Source organism: Ambystoma mexicanum, chromosome 9, assembly GCF_040938575.1.
Source record: "Ambystoma mexicanum isolate Mex_15411 chromosome 9, UKY_AmexF1_1, whole genome shotgun sequence".
NCBI lineage: Eukaryota > Metazoa > Chordata > Amphibia > Caudata > Ambystomatidae > Ambystoma > Ambystoma mexicanum.
In genome coordinates, this window is record NC_090931.1 from 667,101,127 (window position 1) to 667,122,578 (window position 21,452).

Consider the following 21,452-nt stretch of genomic DNA (forward strand, 5'->3'; position numbering starts at 1 on the left):
GGAGTTCGGTCAATCGGGTTCCTGGTTGCACTGGTTTTAGTAAGGAGACATGGAATACTGGATGTATTTTCATATGCGAAGGCAATTCCAATTTAACAGCCACCGGATTAATTATGGTAGAGATAAGATAGGGTCCAAGGTATCTCGGGATGAAAGTGCGGGGTCCTTTTAGAGGTAGGTGCTTAGTGGATAACCAGACCAGATCTCCCACTGCGTAGTGAGGGGCCTCTTTACGGTGCTGATCTGCTCCTTTCTTAAATTGAGCTTTAGCTCTTTGCAGATGGGCAGTGGCTTCCTTAAAAGCACGAGTGATCTCCGAGTGCAAGTGATCCACAGCAGGTGTTTCGAATTCTTGGGGAGGATCCAGGTTAGAGGTTCTAGGATGGTGTCCGTATAATAGGAAGAAGGGAGTCTTCCCGGTTCCAGAATGAGTCGAATTGTTATAGGCGTATTCAGCGATCCAAAGAATGTCCTTCCAAGGGTTTTCAGTTTGTTGGAGCATGCAACGTAGATATTGCTCTAGAGTTTGATTTGTCCTCTCGGTTTGTCCGTCAGTTTGGGGATGGTGACTGGTAGAAAGTCTCACATCAATTTGGGCTAAACGACAGCAACTTCGCCAAAAGTGGGAGATGAATTGACTTCCCCTATCGGAGACCAAAACCGAGGGGAAACCGTGTAACCGAACGATGTTTTCTAAGAATTCTCGGGCTAATACTGAAGCTGAAGGTAGGCCCTTCAGGGGAATGAAGTGAGCCATCTTGGAGAATAGATCCACGACTACTAAAATGGTATTATACCCTGAGCATGGAGGTAAGTCCGTGATGAAATCCATGGACAGGGTATGCCATGGACAGGGAGGGATGTCTAGTGGGTGTAAGAGACCGGCTGGTTTCTCCTTCTGACTCTTATTCTGGGCACACACACCGCAGGAGATTACAAAGTCTCTAATGTCCTTCTTCCATGATGGCCACCAGAAATGTCTTTTGACCTTTTCCATGGTTTTGGTTATGCCAGGGTGACCCTCCATTAGTGAATCGTGATAACAGGAGATTACCTGTTTTTGTATTTTCTCACTGGGCAAGTACAATCGTCCTCGGAAATATGGTAGGTCTCGATCCACTGAGAATTCTTTTCCTTTTAATTGCCAGTCCTGTAAGTCGGCCGGAGTTAAAAGTGATTTGACTGTAGTCTTAATGTCTTCAAAGGATTGAGCGCTGACCAAGCCCAAAATCCTTTGTTCTGGGATTATGGGTATTGGTTCTGGATTGGTCAAATGTTCATCTATTCCCATCCAGGAGAGGGCATCTGCTTTTCCATTTTTACTGCCTGGTCGATAAGTAATTATAAAGTCAAACTCAGCCAAAAACAGAGCCCAGCGAAGCTGCCTGGAAGACTGAGCTTTGGCTGTCTTCAGATACTGTAAGTTGCGGTGATCAGTCATTACGGTGACTGTGTGTCTGGCTCCCAAAAGATAATGCCGCCAGGCTTTAAAGGCCGATCTGATAGCTAAAAGTTCCTTGTCTGTAATTGAATAGTTGATCTCGGGAGCCGAGAATTTGCGGGACCAAAAGGCTACAGGATGTAATTGGTGTGTGACCGGATACCTTTGTGATAAAACTGCCCCCATAGCAAGACTAGAAGCATCTGTTTCTACGATGTAGGGGAGTTCTGGGCGAGGATGTTTTAGAACAGGTGCAGAAATGAATTTAGTCTTTAAGTCCTGAAAAGCTTGTTCTGCCTCGGTAGACCACTCAAAACATTTTTTTTTTCTTTAACAGAGCGGTGATGGGCTGGACTATTCGAGAGAATTCAGGGATGAATCTGCGGTAAAAGTTAGCGAAGCCTAACATGCTTTGGACTCCTTTTACAGAGGTTGGTGACGGCCACTTGATGATTGCATCGACTTTCTTTGAATCCATATGGACTCCGTTAGGTGACAATATGAATCCCAGGAACTCAACTTCAGTTACGTTGAAAACACATTTTTCGAGCTTAGCAAAAAGGTTATGTTGACGCAATCTCTCGAGGACCTCTCTAACGTGTTTCCGATGTTCTTCTTCAGATGATGAATAGACGAGGATGTCATCAATGTAGACAACAACACACACATCAATGAGTTCTCTAAGGACATCATTCATAAAATACTGGAAGGCGGCAGGAGCGTTGCAAAGTCCAAAGGGCATAACTTGATATTCAAACAGCCCATACTTGGTGCGGAAGGCCGTCTTCCATTCATCGCCCTCTTTTATTCGTACCAAATGGTAGGCTCCTCTGAGATCCAACTTTGTATATATACATGCGTCTTTGACTTGGTCCAGGAGTTCAGGGATCAAAGGTAATGGGTATCTGTTTTTAACGGTGATTTGATTCAGGGCGCGGTAATCTATACAAGTCCTAAGGTCTCCTTCCTTTTTCGGAACGAAGAACAAAGCCGAGGAAGCTGGAGATTTTGAAGGACGGATAAACCCGTTAGCTAGGTATTGGTCCAGATATTGTCTGAGGTGAAGATTCTCTGGCTGCGTGAGGGCATAAATCCTACTGCAAGGAGGAGTTGTTCCGGGTATCAGATCTATTTGACAGTCGTAAGACCTATGAGGAGGCAGGGTGTTAGCTTGGTCCTTCCGAAAGACGTCTTGGAATTCCTGGTATTCGGGAGGTAATTTGGGAACCTCAGAAGAGATTGCCGCCATTGAAACATCAGGCCGAGGATAACAAGTGGTAAAACATTCTGGAAACTGAACCGTCTTTGCTCGCCAATCGATCTGAGGATTGTGCTTCTCTAACCAAGGGATTCCCAGAATGATCTGGAACTGAGGGGCCTTGATCACATCGAACACTATTTTCTCCCGGTGTCCATTTTGGCTCACTAACGTCACTTCTTGGGTGGCGTGCGTTACTGGTCCGGAGGCTATCTCCGTGCCATCCACTGTAGTAATGACGTCTTTTACTGCCTTAGGGACAAGAGGTAGATTCATCCTTGATACCATTTCACGGTCCACATAATTACCGATTGCTCCGCTGTCGATGTAAGCTTCAATTGCATGCAAACGATCCGGACGTTCAGGACTAATGAGGACCATAGGCACCACGAAATGCGAGGTCACGGGACAGATTTTAACGCTCGGCAAGAGGACCTCTACACTTGTCGGGCTAGGTCGTTTCCCTGCTCAGAATTTGTGGTACAGGTATCTGCGGCTCATACAGCCTTCTTAGCTGGTTTCACTGGACAGTCTCGAAGAAAGTGCCCCGAGTTTCCGCAATAGAGGCATAATTGCAGCTGTCTTCTTCTTTCCCGCTCCTTTTGGGTTAAAGGTCCTTTCATGCCCCCTATTTGCATGGGTTCCACAGTGTCAGCTCCCCTAGTAGAGGTCTGTGGTTTAGAAAACATTCGGGTATCAAATTTGGAACGATCAGCCTTCCTGTTCTGTAATCTGTGGTCCAATTGGACAACTAAGTCAATATAGTCTGAGCAATCTTGTGGAGGATTCACGACTTGAGCTAACACATCCTTGAGCTCTCCACGCAGGCCTCTGTCGAAAAGCGTTATTCTCTTATCCTCAGTCCATTGAGTTTCCACTATAAGTCTGTTGAATGAGGCTATATAAGTCAAGAGGTCTTGATTACCCTGTCGTAACGAAAGAAGTTCATTGTCCAAGGCCTGCCCTTGTGCATGTCTTGCGAACAGTTTCTCCATGCTGGACTGGAAGGCCTGGAAATCATGCAGAACTGGATCATCCTGAGTGACTAAAGGGATCGACCAATCTGCGGCGCTGCCACTGAGATAAGAAAGCACAAAAGCCACCTTGGTCTGATCTGTTGGGAAGGCAGCTGGTCGACATAAGAAGTGTAGGCGGCACTGGTTAATGAACACTGCAAATTTCTTTGGGTCACCAAAAAAGCGTTTGGGCGGAGCCAAGGGCACATTGCCGAGTAGATTGATTTGCACTGGATTTAAGGATGATGCAGAAGGATAACTTCCTCCTGGAGCGGGCAAAGGTGTCTGTCCTGCCTGCGTTTGTAGCAATTGCCTAGCGAGGTCCTCTGTTCGCTCCTTAGAGAGTTTGTTTCCTGACGAGCTGCATGTACTTCTGCTCTTAGTTCCCCAAGCAACTGGGCTAATTGATCAGTGTCTGAGGTTTCCATTGCGCCTGGGTAGGAGTTTTGCGGTGGGCTTCGCGTTCTGTAACGCTCACCTGATTCCCACAGAGGCGCTGGTCTTGGCAGGAAGGTGTCTGTGACCCGAAAAGTGATGTGCAGGACTCGATTTGCTTCTGGGGCCGAACCTCTTCGCACTGTGTGTCGAACTCGAAGAGTGAGATTTCTGCAGGTGAAAGAATATGGGGGTTAATGATCTGGGTTGTTGAATGTCCCTCTCTCTCTCTCTCTTCCTAGCTTCTCCGTAGAGCCCCCAGGTCAACGTGCTCACCTTAGATAGGTGAATGCTGGACTCTCCATCTGCGTCTGGTGCAGGGTGCCGTTGCCAGTTCCTTCACTGGTGAAACATAGGCCTCTTGACATCAGAGGATCGCTACCGTCGTTAACTGCACGAGCGGTGAGTTTCCGGACACCTTTTTAGTCCTTATAGTCTTTAGGTGCGTGGGCACGTTAATATAGAACAGGACTCTGTATAATGCTTTTTTCTATTTGTCTTGCAGGGCTCTTGAGATAGGAGATGGTGTGAAGAGAGCCGAAGTTGGAGCCAGAGCCTTGGAATGAAGCACTTGGAAATGCGTAAGTAAATGCAAGCGCTCTAACTGTCTCTTTTCCCTTGCAGCTGTGAGTTGGTGCTGAAGAGATGCTGGAAAACGCCGGAGTATTTGCAGGTGTTCAATTGTGGCGAGCGCGATGGACGTGAGTATATACCTGTCTAATGTCTCTTCATTTGTCTTTCAGATGCTGGGTTGCAGCGTTGAAGAAATCCGGAATTCGCGGAGTGCCGGTAAGTAATAACAATGCTTTTGTCTTCACAGGCGGAGGTGCAGCGTGAAGAAATGTTCGCTGCCGATGGATCAGGTGAGGAAAGCGCTGCATGTAAAGGTTGCCGTGCTAACCTGTTGTTTCTTGTCTTTGCAGGTGCTGCTGAATACTGGATACAGGAGTGGTAAGTATTGTTCTTGCAGGTTCAGGATCGGAAGGAAGAAAGGCTGGAACAGACTCGGTGAGCGTTCTGCTGCAGATGCAGAATAACGCGAAGCATGTTTGTTCAATCGGGTGTGGTTTAAATAGCCTTGGAGTGATGAGGCGTCTTCCTCCACGGCCCCGCCTAGGTAAGAAAAGAGTTCCAGTTCCAGAAGAGTTCCCGTGTTGTATCCAGGGAGTGGAGCTTGCCCCACCCAGGTAAGAAAGTAGTTCCTGTTCAAAGAGGATTCCTATGTGGCTGGTAAGTAAGCAGCATGGTCTGCTGCAGGTAAGTCCACCCAAGCATCTTCATACATATTATGAGCCCGGCGCTTCCAGTGCCGGGACCGATGGCTTTGATGAGCCTGGTGCCACCGGCGCCAGGACAAGGTCCAAAAGGTCCCAGTGGGGACCGGCTGGTACCTAAGATAACGGTTAGGGGCCTGCTTCCAAGGACGTTGGGCTGTTCCTGACTCCTTGGAAGCAGTGATCATGACAAATGTATTACCACGCAGTTTCGCTCTTTACCTTTGAAATCTAAAACTCAAAATGGTAATAAGTGGAATTACTTTATGGCTGAATGGAATTTAATTGTGTTAAATGGGAATGTGAAGGGAGATATTCCCTGGGCCCCTTCTTGAGAGATAACACTGTCATGCTGCCCTTAATTCAACTAGAACAAGGTATACACCATAAAGGATACAGATGGAGTCAACATTAAAGGATACAACATGAATCCGAATTCTTTCTTCTTAACCTTCACTGAAGAATCCTCAAAGAAGAATCCTTTCCATTGATTACACCCACTGTCCGATACAAAAACATGGCCAGAGCGAGGAATCAATTGAAAGGATGAATAACTATGCACATTCTCTAATCTGTGTACAAAGAAGCATAAGATAAGTAATAAGAACTTTAGCTGTACTCCTAAAATCCGACTAATGCTACACTAACCTGTAGGAGTGATTTGTCGAGTTGAGGTGAGCTTCAATGTTCCAAATGAATCCAAAACACCAACACAACGAAAAGGAAGGGGAATTTAGTAGAAAACTAATCCCGAACGGAACGAGGGCCGAACTAGAGTCAGGTAGGTGCACTCTGGATAGCGTCCTTAGTTCGGTGCACGAAACATAACACAACATAAATCTGGTATCTCCAGCAGGGTGTAATTGGAAGAGGCTTTGAGTGGCAGAATGTAGATCACCTTGATTTATGTTGGAAAACAAATTGTCCTGGCATCTCCAGTAGTTCAAACAGAAAATCTTTCTCTATACAGTAGTGCGTTATTCACACTTGATGCCAAATTAGAAAATAAATGAATCCCAACCGGGACACAGCACTTTTATCTCAGTAAATTAATGTTCGTGGACACGGGACTAAGAAAGATGCTGTAAATACTCCCGTAGCTCCGAGAGTATCATTGAAGGTTATAAACGAATGATAACACACAGCAGTGGACATGTGCTAGAAGTATACCTCACGGCAGGTAAGGCGAAAACACCACCGCGGGAAACAGCAACCGGCTTCGGGAAGCCGCCACAAGGTGCAGCAATTGGCTTTGATGCTCAGGTCTCAGGAAATAGCGTGGAAATTGGTCCGGAATCCAGGAATGGAAACGGGAAAGCTTTAAGAAGCTTAGGGCTGAAGGACGCGGTCAGCACGGAAACAAACCGCCAGCAGGAACAAAGTTGCAACAATCAGAAGCGCGGGCGCTTAGAGAACAGGACCTAAATACGTACCAAAGGCACGTGACTTGTGAGCCCAAGGCGCAATCACGTGACTTTAGGAGCAGAAATGCAATGCCATTTAGCGGGGAGTTTGGAAAATAGCCTCCACCTGTTATAGAACAGTCTTGCTGCCATTCTGAAAGCATATGGACTCCTGCTACCATATGCAACAGATGAGTGAGGCATGACACACTGCCATATTCACCACTAAGGTAATGCTAAAAGAGTATTCCCTAAATTTGTGCTACCCAAAGTAATTTGGTACGGTAATGGACCACACTTTATAGCGGGTATCATACTACAGGTAGGCGAGACGCTACAAATTGATAAGAGATTTGATTAAGCGAGGCATCCGCGCCAGTTTGGTAGAACGTCATAACGCTGTCCTTAGGAATAAACTAGCAAAAGTACATGCACATAGTAAACTGGTCTGACGCCTTACCATTAGCCTGGCTGTGAATGAGGACAGCAGCTCACTCTAGAACAGGACTTTCTCCCTACAAAATAGTAATTGGGAGACCTGCTAATACATGAAATGCACCTAGACCTAGAAAATTGTCCGAGATAGAGTACCCGTTATTAACTGAGTATTGTGACCAATTGACTCAAAACCTGCGTTTGATTCACCGACAGGTCCGAGCAGCATTACCCGAGAAATACAAAGGACCTGGTCACTGCATTCGATTTGGGGACTTGGTTCTAATAAGGGACTTTGAGAGGAAGTCCTGCCTCGCAGCTTGTTGGAAAGGACCCTATCAGGTGCTACTGGCTACTCAGACGGCTGTTCGAGTTGACGGTAAAAGAAACTGGATACACGCGGCGCACCTGAAACGAGTGCCCTTGCCTTTACACTACGACAAGTGGGTTAAGGAAGGGGTTGATGATCTTGAAACCAAAAGTGTGCCTTTGAATTAGGGCACCCATTCTGATCCTGAACATTATTTTGAACCCAAACAACTTTGAGAATTAATCGCTTTCTTCTGATTCTGATCCCTTGTTCACAGACCACTCTAAACCTGGAGTCACAAGGTACAATCTTTGACCACGGAAATAGTTAGGGAAGGACATTTTTATAGACTAGGAAAGTGTAGTTTGTATACTGTAACCACAAGAAACCAACGGCCTTCCTTCCAATCCCGCTAAAGACGGTTTGAGGAGTTCCAGAGGGGGGCAGGGTAAGAAGACTACAAGCAAGATCGGCCACGTGGTCAGGTGCCACCTACAGATGAACTTATAAAGTCTGTTTCAGTGAGGCTTCTTAACAGACACTGATAACTATGCCTATATTTGGGGCACATAGAATCGAGGATATGGAAAGCATTGCCACTGGAAAGCCCATATCTAGAGGGCTATGGACCACGAAAGAGAAGTTGATAATAATAGCAATTGTAGCCTGTGTTGTAATCACATTAATACCTGTATTATGGTATTTGTCACTAGAAAAATCCTACAAAACTAAGATCAACGAGGCGAAAAAGAACTATTTCAATAGTCAAATTGAAGCGTCATCCAATTCAGCCAGTAAGCTATTTGACATTCTTAAATCCTTAGAAAAACCTAAGGCGTTGGCCCCTGAATTTATTCCCTCACAAACCGAATGCGAAAACACTCAGGCTGCATTTACTAATAAAAAATCCAAAGCCAGAGAATGAATTACATTATCACAGGCCAATAAACCGCAACACAGCTTACCTGCAGAACAACTAACCGCAATTGACAAGGAGAAGTTTCAATTTCAATCCATCTCTTCAGAAACTATGTTAAAAACGTTAGCAACCATGAAACCATCCTCCTGCGCTGAAAACCTACTTCCTCCCAAGATCATCCTACAACACCCCGAAATGTTTGCGCCACTCTATACTAGAATTGTCAACACCTCATTTCGGGACCAAGTAGTACCCGACAATATAAAAAAGGTTACCGTCACACCCTTGGTTAAAAAACCTACCCTTGATCCTCGCGACCCTAACAACCTAAGACCCATCACTAATTGTAATTTTACACTTAAAGTACTAGACAAAATAGCAACAGCCCAACTCCAAGAATATGTAGAAAGCCATGAGATCTTACACCCTCAACAATCTGGCTTCAGAGCTGCGCACAGCACTGAAACCGCCATGCTGGATTTACAGTCCAAAATGCTGGAAATTATGGATCAGGGAAAGGCTAGTTTACTAATATTGTTAGATCTGAGCGCCGCCTTCGACCTGCTTGACCACCAGCTCTTGCAACAAGCACTGGAGAAGGTCGCAAATTGTTCCAAGGAATCTATAAGCTGGTTAACATCCTTTTTAGAAAACAGAATATCCAGAGTACACTGGGGCGAAAAATTCTCCGAATTTAACATCTTTTGCGGGGTTCCACAGGGAGCTAGTCTATCCACTCTACTTTTCAATCTGTACATCCGGCTTCTATGTGAGCTACTACAACAACTCCAGATATTCTTCACCAACTATGCTGATGATACTCAGCTGGTCCTGGAACTGACTGGGGATTACGCTAAAGATAGTAAGACTCTAAATACACTCTATGGTAACATCGAAGACTGGATGGACAATAACTGGATGTGCCTGAACGCAAACAAAACCGAATTAATGGTATTCGGCTCTACTCAGGCACGTGCCAAACTTTCCGCGGAATATCAGGCATTCAAAATCAAAGAGACCCTTATCCCAGTGACAGACAAGGTTAAAACTTTAGGCATGACGCTGGAAGCATCTCTCAATTCTGATGCCCAGGCGACATATGTTAGTAAAAATTGTAACTACTACATCCGGCTACTTAAAGCCATCAGACCACTATTGAGTGAGAAAAACAGCGCCACAATTGCAAGAGCGACCGTCATGTCACGTCTAGACTATGGTAATGCTCTCCTGGTAGGAGCTAGTAAGCATAACATCCAAAAACTCCAACTGGTCCAGAACAACGCGATCAGAATGGTCAAAAAGAAATCAAGAAGTGAACATATAAGTGAAGCTAGACGAGACCTTCACTGGATGAGAATAGAGGAACGTATTCAATTCAAGTCTATGTGCCTTACTCACAAGTGCTTATATGGCAAGGCACCTGCCTACATGAAGTCCAAACTCACGTTTTACCATCCTCGTAGGGCATTAAGATCAGAGGCAACTGGATTGATAACACCCCTGAAATTCAAAAAAAGAACTCGGCTTGGGCAGAGCTTTCCCGAACCGAGCAGCCTCCAACTGGAACAAATTACCTAAGCACCTTAGATTGGAGTCCAACCTTCTGGTCTTTCGCAAAAAACTCAAAACAGAGATCTTCAAGTAATCCCTCGTCTAGGCCACTCTGAATCAGCTAACTGGTATAAATCTGTCTGCTATCCCGTCGCCTCTTCTGGCTCTATCTTGAGCTTGTATATGTCTTTTTGTAAGCGCTATATAAATATATAAAATAAAATAAAAAATAAATAAATAAAAATTTGGAGAGTTCACATCTGCTTAGTATACTATTGCCTACTTTCAGCACCACTTTGTCTCCTCTCTATGTACACTCTCACACTCTTCGTCCACTTGATCTGAAACACAGAGAAGGATATCATAATAATACACTCATACAGATAATGAATGCTACTCATGCGATCTTGAACCAATATAACTGCTGGGTATGTTCTCACCTACCACATCATGGTGAAAAAGGTTTAGGATGGGACATCTATCAACTTCCAATATCCACTTCTTGTTATGGATCATTTAGAGCCTTATTCTTTGGTAAGTGGAACAATAGTGCAACTGGTAACTTTGATCGAATAAACATCAATGAATTTGATCGACTAGTTCTGTTACCTCTAGGTTGTTCTGTTTTTTGCGAATAAGAGTACAACAAATACTGCCTCCACTAAGAGTACTGATAACCATGCTAGACCCTACCAATCCATGATCTCATTTAGGATGTCACCAGTAGGGAACAGGGAAGCAATTCCTCTGTTTTACACCATTAATCACGATCCAGATATAGTTCCATTTTGCATGCAGAAAGAAGGTTCCCGGTATATGGGCATGTATGATAAATGTGTAAACACTGCAGTTCTGCTAAATGAGAATAGGCTCTTATACATTGGGGGGCCCCATTTACTTTGTGGAAAGAAAGCCTATCCATGGTTGCCTAAACATTGGAAAGGGACTTGTTATCTGGGGATATTATTGCCAGGAGTTTATGTTACATCCACTGCAGACATAATGAAACATCGCCCTAGGAGGGGGATAGATGACAACACCCCTCTCCAGGTATCGGGAGATGTAGCAAAAGCCATGGTTCCTTTTTGGGGCCAAATCATAAATTCATGGGATATTAGGTGACTGGCGAGAGTGTTAGAGAACACGATCAACGAAAACCACTGGCATACTGTTCAACATGACATTGGAACAAAGAGTGATTAGGTTAGTAGCTCTTCAGAATAGGAGGGTTTTAGACATGTTAGCTAAGCGTGTTGGTGTATGCAAAATGGTCGAGTCCGTGTGTTGCGTGTACGTGCCCGACTCCTCCCCCTACTGTGTTTCAAGCAATTAAAAGGTTACAAAATACTGAGCTCTGAAGTTCACGTCCCTGAAGGGGATTGGGACATTGAAACCTGGGCTTGGAACGTGCTTTGAATGTTAAAAAGTTATATTAGAATGTTGGCCTAAGCGCACACACATCGAACCGCGCCATTGTGGTTCCCGAAAACACCATCTTGGTCGGTTTGCTCTATTTTCTGAGTTTTCATTCCGAATGCGGTAAAGATTCACAAAGTAAACGCTTTGAAAGCTCCTCAAAACATGCCCCTGCACAGGAATGCTAAATCTGCTGAGCACATTGTTTGTCTTTAACCTAGAGTCTTGAAGTACTGGCACGAACGTAGCTAATATGTAAATTAGGTGCCTTCTGGTCTTCCTGAGCTCTCTGGCGCTTTCTGCAGCTAATTGTGAATGTGCCTCTAGATGATTAAAAGGAAGCACAATTCATGGCATACGTTGTTTTGAAAAACTGAGCTACTGAGTCGAAATACAGGCTGACCTTTTTAGTCTAGAAACAACATAGATAAAGTAGCGCTGGGAATATTACCTTGTGTTAGGAACACAATATACTCCTACACCCCACTTCGCTCTGTTCCCAGACAGTACATTTTTGAGAGACGACGCAGAGTGTTCCAAAATGTGTTGCTATGGTAAAATCACCACGTCTGCAGGTCATGAACCCTCATCACTTGATGCGGTAGCACAAATTCACCATGGTGTTCTAAATGTATAAAGTATGCTCACTCCCCCATGTTTTAGCTCACCTTCTCTATGCCTGTACACATGCATTGATGAATTTGGGTCAGCTTAAGCGATAATAAACTGTTGTTTATATATTTGGTCCAAGTGACTAGTCTGTCTTCATTTCGTTACAGTAGTCTCATATTTTTTGACTAACACAGGTGCAAGATCTGCTGTGGCGCATAAGTATACAGCGTCAGAATGCTTCCACAGCTGTACTTAGTTAAATACTTAAGTGACTGCTGATTGCTGTCAGCAGTGGGGCACAAGGTGATGCAGACTTTCCTCAGATTACCTCCAATCAAAAAAGGTTATTATTGAAGGCAACGGGACAATAGGTAATGCAAATGTACATGGGCATATAAACTGAAATCTTACGCAAATCAAAGGTGTGACAAATTAGTGTACCCAATAGAATCAGTGGGAAATGCAGAGACGGACATTACAAACACAGTGAGTGCGAGTGGACAATCTAATAAATCCTAATGCCAAAATATAAAGACAAGGGTACCCAGGCTAAAAGGAGGCAACCTCACGCTGAACAGGAATGGCAGCTTGTGAGGTGCTGGAGCTAAATCGGAGATACGGGTTCCGGACCCAACAAGAAGGACATTGGGGAATGGGGGGAAAAAGGATATCCCAGAAGCTAGTGAAATGGCGCTCAGCAAGGAGGACCTCAAAGAATGTCTAAGAGAGATGGTAGAGAGGCTTACAGACAACTTTCAGCAGAAATTCACGTCGCTGCGGGAAGAATTGAGATCCTCTCTGATGGAAGTTAAGGGGGATTTGAAAGTGCTGGGTGAAAGAGTCTATGTCACTCAGCAAGGCCTGTCTGAGACATCAGAGGAGGTCTGGCGGAATAGTGAACTTTTAGAACAATTGGCAAGAGGTTCACACAATTTAGAAATACAAACTGAGGATTTGGAGAACTGTTCAAGGAGGTCTAATATTCACATTAAAGTTTTAAGTGCAACAATCACAGATATTGAATTGAAAACTATGGTTCAACAATGTTTTGGGATTTTCTAACGAAAGCTCCGCCGGATGACATAGGGATTGATTGGGTCCATAGAGTAGGCCTGAGGAGGAGTGAAACTAGCACCAGACCCAGAGATGTTGTGGTAGCAATATCTTTGTATGCTTTGAAAGAGAATATTTTACGAGCAGTATGAGAAGTTACAATTAACGGGATGCAAATACAGTTGTATCAAGACTTGGCGCTGGTGACACTTCAGAAGCGAAGGGACAGGAGTCAAGTAACACTTGCTTTGGTGGTGAACAGATTCAGTATAAATGGCCGTTTCCATTTGGGCTGCTATTTACTGTGCAAGGGGTACAGCATTGTATAACAACGTGTGCTGAAGGATTAGCATTGCTCAATATTGAGGAAGAAGAGAGGCACGGAGAGAGGCGACCGGGGCATTCATTTCAATGAGGAATGCGACAATGGGATTGGTCTGTGGTAACAGGGAAGTAGGGTAGACGTGGAGCAAACTTAAAAGGTCATTGAGGGAAAGGGCAAGGGGGAGGGGCAGAAGGGAGTGGTGAAGGAACTTCTTGAAGGAAGACATGCACATTGTATCAAAGAAGGGGTGGGGTAAATAACAATAACTGATGGGTTAAGGTACAGTTGGGGTGAGGGGCTGGCAGGGGATGTCTTGGAATCCAAGGGAGGTGGTAGGATACTTCCCAGTAGGGTTGTCCCCAGGTTTTACATTGGGCCTTAACTTGGGGTTTGTCTCCCGAGGATGTCATAGGATTGTGGGCCTGGGATGGGGTGTGGATGGGTTGGGGAGGGAGAAGGGGGGATCAAGTGCGGAGGGGGCAAGTGACAAGTGGAAGGAGCAATTATGCTCACAGAGGAAGTACCTGATGTTAAAAGGGAATATTTCAATATAATATACATTCAAGGTTATAACATAATGTAAGGGGGTTGAACTCCCCGGGGAAGCGGGAAAAAGGTAGAAGCTATAGTCAAAAAGGAAAATGTGGATATCATTATGTTACAAGAGACACACATTAGGAAGATGACTAAATTAGTGGGGACATTTCGTACATTTCGTATATTCTCTGGAATATATCAATCCAAAGCAGTGGGGAAGACCATGGGGTAATCATAGGACGTAGAGATTCATTAAAGGCATAGGTGGTGCAATACAAAGCGGACATGGAAGAAGATATCTGTTTCTGCGCTGCAAATGGAACATAAATTGATCACCTTGGCAACGGTGTATGCGCCGAATACGGGCCAGGGGACATTTCTACAAGAGGTCGTAAATAAGCTGGAAGATTTACAAGTGGGGAAATAGTACTCACGGGAGATTTTAATATGGCCTGGGGCCCTAAAGTAGATAGGAGTGAGGGTGTGGAGGAAAGGAACAGCTGAACCTTCACGGGTGTTAAAAAGAAGTTTTGAAAACATAACATTGCAGGACGATTGGCAGATGAAGAGGGGGGATGAAAAGGGATATATGTGTTTTTCACACATATATCAATTCCTCTCGAGAATAGATTATGTGTGGGTATCGGCAAAATTGTTGAGAGAAGAGAGAGAAGTAGAGGTGGGATATATAGCTTTGTCGGATCATGCCCCCTAATGGTTCAGATTAGAGATGCGGGACCGCAAGCTGGGTTGTGGGCTTGGACGTTGTCTAGGGAATTACTATATGATGAAGGAACGGCTGACAAATAAGACTCAAAATAGAAGAATATTTTTCCATTAACAGTACCAGAGAGGTTACGCCTGATGGAACTTGGGATGCTTTTAAAGCTGTGATTCGAGGAGAATTTATAGTTCAGTGGGAGAAACAGAGAGCTAAGATAGAAGTAGAACTGGAGACCCAAGTGTGGGATACCCATATAGCTATAGCCAATCATAGAACGAGGGTGTTATCTAATAAACTGAAGGCGTTATATAGTCAACTGAATTTGTTACGGACTAGGAGAGCAGAGAGATCTTTACTGTTAACTAAACACAGATACTATGTCCATGCTAATAGAGTGGATACATAACTGACCCGGCAACTGAAGGGAATAGAGGCTGCGAAGCTGATGCAGCAAATATCACAGTCCGATGTATCAATAGCTACGGGGATAGAGGAAATAACCGAAACGTTCTCTCAATACTATTAATTATTATACGCATCAGGTCACTCGGTTTGTCGAGAGATACAATCAGTGGTCGAAGTGTACAAAAAGAAGTAGTGGAGCTATGTTCCTTGCTGGGCTGCACCCACTCCCCACAAACCACATCACCACGTGCCCTCCCACACACAATCCAAATCCCCAAACTCTTACACCTGCTGTTTAAGGGAATGTTCAGTGCATTGCACTGAAAGTGCAAGCTGCAACGTCTTCCTACACTTTTATTTTAAAACGAAACCATTCCGGAACGGTTTCTTTTTAAAATAAAAGTATAGGAGCTGTAAAACGTAATTTAAAGAAGTAGAGGAGCACCGCTCCCGACCGCTCCCGCTCACTTCGACCACTGGATACAATGCTATTTGAGGGGTATACATTTTCCCAGAATAACATCGGAGGATCGATCGAACTTTGATAGGGTAATTAGTGAGGAGGAAGTGATGGAGGCAATAAGAGCGTTACAAATAAACAAAGCGCTGGGACCTGACGGGTTTCCCGCAATTGTTGATAAATAATACGCTTAAAAGTTGGTCCCGATATTGGGGGAATTGTTTAATCCTATAGGGGTCAAAGGGGCAGTGACACCAACAATGTCGGAGGCTAAGGTTGTGGTTTTTGGAAAGCCCGGGAAAGGTCAGACGAAATGTGGGTCGTATAGACCCATCACCTTACTAAACAATGACGCAAAGCTGTTTATGAGCATTCTGGCAGCAAGATTGGCGCAGTGTTTACCTGATTTGATACATATGGATCAGTCAGGGTTTATAATGGGTATACAGATATTGGATAACATCAGGAAGGTTACCCATCTAATTGAAAAAGTTACAATAAACCAGATTCACGCAGTTTTAGTGTTTCTAGACACTGAAAAGGCATTTGATGAGGTTGAATGGCCATTTTATTTTTTGTGATGGAACAGATGGAAGGGGGACCACGTTTTTTCAGATGGTGCGGACTAATTCTTATGCTGCCACGTTATGGTTGGCTGTTAACAAACATGTTTCTCATAGCATAAAAGTAAGTACGGACACCCAACAGGGGGGCCCGCTTTCGTCACTTTTATATGCTATATACTTGGAACCATTCTTGCATAGAATTAAAGCAAGAGACCATACAGGGTATTCATGTCTGGAGGTGAGGAATATAAGATTGCAGCCTTCGCAGATGATATGTTGTTGACATTGCTGGAACCTGAACGATTGATACCAGTATTGTTGGAAGAATGGCCAGTGTCAAACTGATGGCAGGTCTTAAGGTCAATATGGCGAAGTCAGAGCTTTTGGAACTAGGTTTATCTTTTCAACAGAAGGATGCATTACCCTCCTATTCGCTGTTTAAAGTGGCGGATAGATCAATTAGATATTTGGGGGTCAATATAACAAAGAAAGGTTTCTCTGTTATTCAACAGTAATTACCCACAAGTATTGCAGCAGGTGAAAGAGGATTTAGGGAAATGGAATCCGCTGCAAATTTCATTGCTAGGAAGGATAGCTACTATTAAAATTGTTACCCTCCCGATGTAATTATATAAATTCCAAGCTCTTCTAGCTAAGATTCCTTTGTCTTACTTTAAGGACAATTTGGCGGAATAAAACTCAGAGAGCGGCATTTGAAATTCTAATGGCATACAGGGAAAAGTGGGATTGGGCTTGCCGGATTTTTAAAAATATTATGAGGTATAACAACTACGGGTACTTCGGGAATGGTTTATGGGGGATACCAAGAAATCATGGGTAAAAATGGATAGAGCAGTTGCAGGGTGCCCGTTGGAAGGGATAGTATGGCTATATAGACAAGACAGACCTTTAAATACACAGGCCAGCCAGATTATCTCAATGGTTTTAGATATATGGGATCGCCTAATAGAAAAAGGAGCTTTGACTACGCGCCCATCACCATTTACTCCATTATTTTAGAACCCACAATTTTATCCAGGGACCATACAGGGTACGTTTAAACAGTGGCGGAAAGTAGGCTGTACAAAGATGGGTGATATGGTGCAGGGAGGGGACATTTATTCATTTGAGGAATGAAAACAGATACTCGGGCTTGCGTAAAAGTATAGGCTGGAGTATTACCAATTGAGGCATTGGCTAGCCAGACTTGTGGGGCGGGAAGCTTCGGGGAAAGAGCTTACAACATTTGAAAAATTAATTACCACTCACTCAGGGAATAGACAAATGGTATAAAAGCTATATTCGATACTGATAGAAGAAAAGAAGGCACAGGCTCGGGGGTATATGCAAAAATGGGAAAAGACACTGGAGACAGATATACAGAGAAATCATTGGGAACACCCATGGAGAAATATCTCCAAATTAACAAGGTCTATCCAGATAAGGGAAGCATGGTATAGGGTCATTGATCAATGGCATTTCAATCCTAAAGAATTACACAAAATGTTCCCGACTTCCACAGAGGGATGTTGGCGAGGATGTGGAGGGCGAGGTGAATGGTGGCATATATGGTGGGATTGCCCAACTTTTAAGGGTTTCTGGGATGAGGTGACAAATCAGATTAACATTTGTTTTCACTGGTAGTAATTTGGACACTTAAAAAATGGTTGTGTGGTTTGTTTGATCCGGAGATCAGCATACCTACGAAAATTCAAAGTAAGGCTTTCTTGTTAGGTAATAGCTGCGTGGTTGGCTATCGCAAGTGCTTGGAAACAGAAATATTCGCCACGGGTTAGGGACTGGTTAGTTAAATTGTGGGGGTTCATTGCCATGCAGTGGATGACGTATCTTCATTGGGAACAGGACAAATTTCAACAAGAATGGGCAGTGGTCTTAGACTATGTCAACGGGGACTTTGTACAGTGTGGGATGTTTCAACCCACTAGTCCAGGCCCTGCAACATTACTGTGCATTGCTTTCAGCAGAAACATCAGAATGGCAGCCGGAAAGCATGCTGCTCGGTAAAAATCACCAGAAAGTGCGCAGTAAAAATCTGAAAAATAGGCCGCCATCCACTTTTGCCTATGTCAGTGGTAACACAGGAGACCACTGCCAAAACCCATCATTTAGCAGCCCACCGAGCAAAATCATTGCAAAAGAAACACAGAGCTGTTTTAACAATCAATTTCCCTGGCTGTCAAATTTGCAAAAATCATGGCTCACAAACCACCCAAAAAGATCCAACCTCCTTGTTGGGTGGTGAACATCATTCTAATTCAAGAATCCACCTAAATATAATGTCAGCAGGAGTATATGTTATCAGAACAAAATCCACTTTTGAAGATGGTTGCTGGAAAGAAATCTGTCAAAAACGGGTGTAATACCGTTACTCACTTCTGTCAGAGGCTGGCGATTTTAAAACCTGTCATGTTTAAAGTTGTACATTGAACTCAAACTATGCCAAAGAAAGACTTGCTATCAGAAGCCTAAGAGGTGGATACAATTCAAAACTATATTTTAAAAAGGCTTGAAGTAAGAAATTGGTTGAAGGATTTGTTAAAAATGTAATTTATGTTTTAGGGCAAGACAATTTCAGACATTGGGCCTCATCACGAGTTGGCCGGTAACGCTGGCGCTATTAGTGCCGGCGCTAATAGCCCTACCGCCAAACGCCCTGGCGCTATTAGCGCCAGATCACGGGTTTGGCGGGAGGGTTATTGCCCATTCCCCATTGGGCCCATTCGGGAATTCCTCATTCCCCATTGGGCCCAATGGGGAAAACTTGCGCTATTACCGCCGGCGGATTTCCCGCCGGCAGTAATCGTGCCGAAAATCGGCAATTTTGCCACGGATTTCCCCCCAGCTCAGAGCTGGGGGGAAATCCACCAAAGCCATGATCTGGCGGACCCTTAAATGTGGCGGTAATAGCGCTACCGCCGCATTTAAGGGTTACCGCCAGACTCGTGATGAGGCCCATTGTGTTTAAAAGTTAAAGTTGCCCACACTGAGCTTCAAAGACCTTCCACACCCTTTTACCCAACAAAGGAATATTCCCCCTGCTCTATGCTAAGAAACTGGCAGGTTGGTGTGAAAGGAACTGGGAGGGGCACTCTGGCATGTTGCTCTGAGTGGAGATAATGGAGTCCTTGAGCTGAATAGAAATGCTAATTCGGGTGTGACTGACAACAACTGCTCTGGCAGGAAGACAAGCCATGTGACTCTCTGACTCAGCCAAGATCTAGGAGGCGGGCCAGACTGAAAATGTGGATTGAAACTGGAGTAAATATATGTTTAAGGAAAAGACTTATAACAAATTGTACGGAACTGACAAAAATATGGAACTTAGAGATTATTAAAATGAAAAATGTGCTCACAGTTTAAAACTAATCTGGAATCTGTGCGACATTCAGAGACTGAACCCCGGAAATGTTTATATTCTAGCTCTGGTGATTATGCTAGGAACATGAAAAATTACAGGAATATGCCCAAAGGGTATGTGCATGTATGGGTAAAAAATTGTACAGATCCGAAAATGTGTAAACCGCCCAAAAGCGCGAAAAACTGTCATTTGTGAACCAAAACTTGTAGGAACCTGAGACTTTGACAGAAACTTACCTTAGTCAATCTATCATGTAAATATGTATTATGAACAAGTTGGGCATATGGTAAATATGTTTTTATGAAAAATAGGGTATACTGCACAGAGACAAAGGGGAGGTTTTCTCCCTAAGCCATAAACATGACACATGATGACACACTGTTCCTTCCTCAAATCAGGAGAGGGAAATTCTCTGACCTATCAGATCCTTAGAGGGTTGGGCATAGACAATCAGCCTCCCCACCCACTTTGGAAAATGGATAAATAGGGACTGTTGAGGACCCACAGACACTTTTCACTCATCAACTGATCCACTGGCGAAGCACCCTGCAGGAAGATCCAGACTCCAGATCCAGAATCCAGAACCAGACTCCAGAACCAGACTCCAGAACCCTGAAGCAGAAGCCTAATCCAAAAAGCTGAACCCTTTTCAGCAGGCCTTTAAAAATCTTGCAAACCTGATTCAACCCCTAAACTTCCACGGGGCCTAACTGATCCAACAGCCTTGCTGAGCTGCTTGCTGCTACTGGCCAAGAACCGTGCTAGAACCCAAGATCCAGATCAATCCAGAAGAGCTGTAACCCAGAACCTGTCAGACCCAGTCAAGAGGCCGCGCAGACCAGAGTTCCTTGCTGAGAACAGAGTCCAGGTGCCCTGAAGCCTGTCCGGTGGCAAGCGAAGTCCAGTCCAAAACTTTGACGGGCCCATTCCATTCCAAAGCCATAGTTGTTAGTATTTAGTGTAGAACTGTCCATAACCAACCTCTTAGTATTAAGTAACCCTATCCAACCATTCCAACCTATTCATAACTGCATTATTGAATCTCTTGTCTATCCTAAATTCTTCTCTCCTTCACATAATCCTTGATAATTGTAGTGATAATCATCTTGGCGCTAATATATATTTTCTGGAGAAAGGCAATCGTCTCGTGCAGACAGAAACCATCCAGAGGCGCCTCTGTATAGGTGGCTGGGCTGTGGTGCAGTTTGCGGCTCCATAGACCCTTTAGTGTTAAGAAATCTCTGTTACAAATCTTCTACAGCGCATCTTTCATTTTGAAATCTTGACTTTTTGAGAAAAATCTACCTGGATTAAAACCTCGGTAACTTTTGAACCGTATGTGCTAGGAACAAGATTTAGATGTCATTTTGAAGCTAACATCCTCAGCTTTGTCCCGTAATTGCGTTTCCCGCACGCGGAAAAGTTGCAGCAAATTTGCATTTGGCTAAATTCCACCCCATGTAAAAAAAACAGCTATTTCTTGCTTTCAGCTTCTGAATTTCGTTTTCCATCTGCTAATCATTCTATAATCATTGCTAGTGTTGACCTGAACCAATCCAAAGCAACTCTCACTAGTTCTGAATCCCATTTAGCTAATTAAAATAATTCTTTGCATTTTTCCCATTCATTTCAACCACATTTAAAAGCAATTGACCTGTTTAAAATCAGCCTTGTTTCTCTAAGCTTGCTGGGGGGAAGTGGGATTGAAACTGCAATTGTTGATTGTTATTCCTGATACCTGTGTGCCCTCATTCTATCTCTTCATATTGCATAGTGGGGGGGAGTGAGTAGTCACAGGGGAAAGAGTGATCACATTGTCTTTGATTGAAGTCATATCAAGTTCTATTTCTGTGTTGCATTCCTTCCTATCATTGCAATTTCTTGAACCCATACAAAGTATTCTCTGCTACATTTTTCTTTCTATTCCTACTCC

General features: G+C 44.0%; 1 protein-coding gene across 8 annotated transcripts in view; it reads right to left on the reverse strand.

Moving 5' to 3' along the window:
• ALS2 (alsin Rho guanine nucleotide exchange factor ALS2) overlaps positions 1-21,452 on the reverse strand; it is a 1,241,906-nt gene that overhangs the window by 375,236 nt on the left and 845,218 nt on the right. The gene's annotated exons all lie outside the window — the stretch shown is intronic.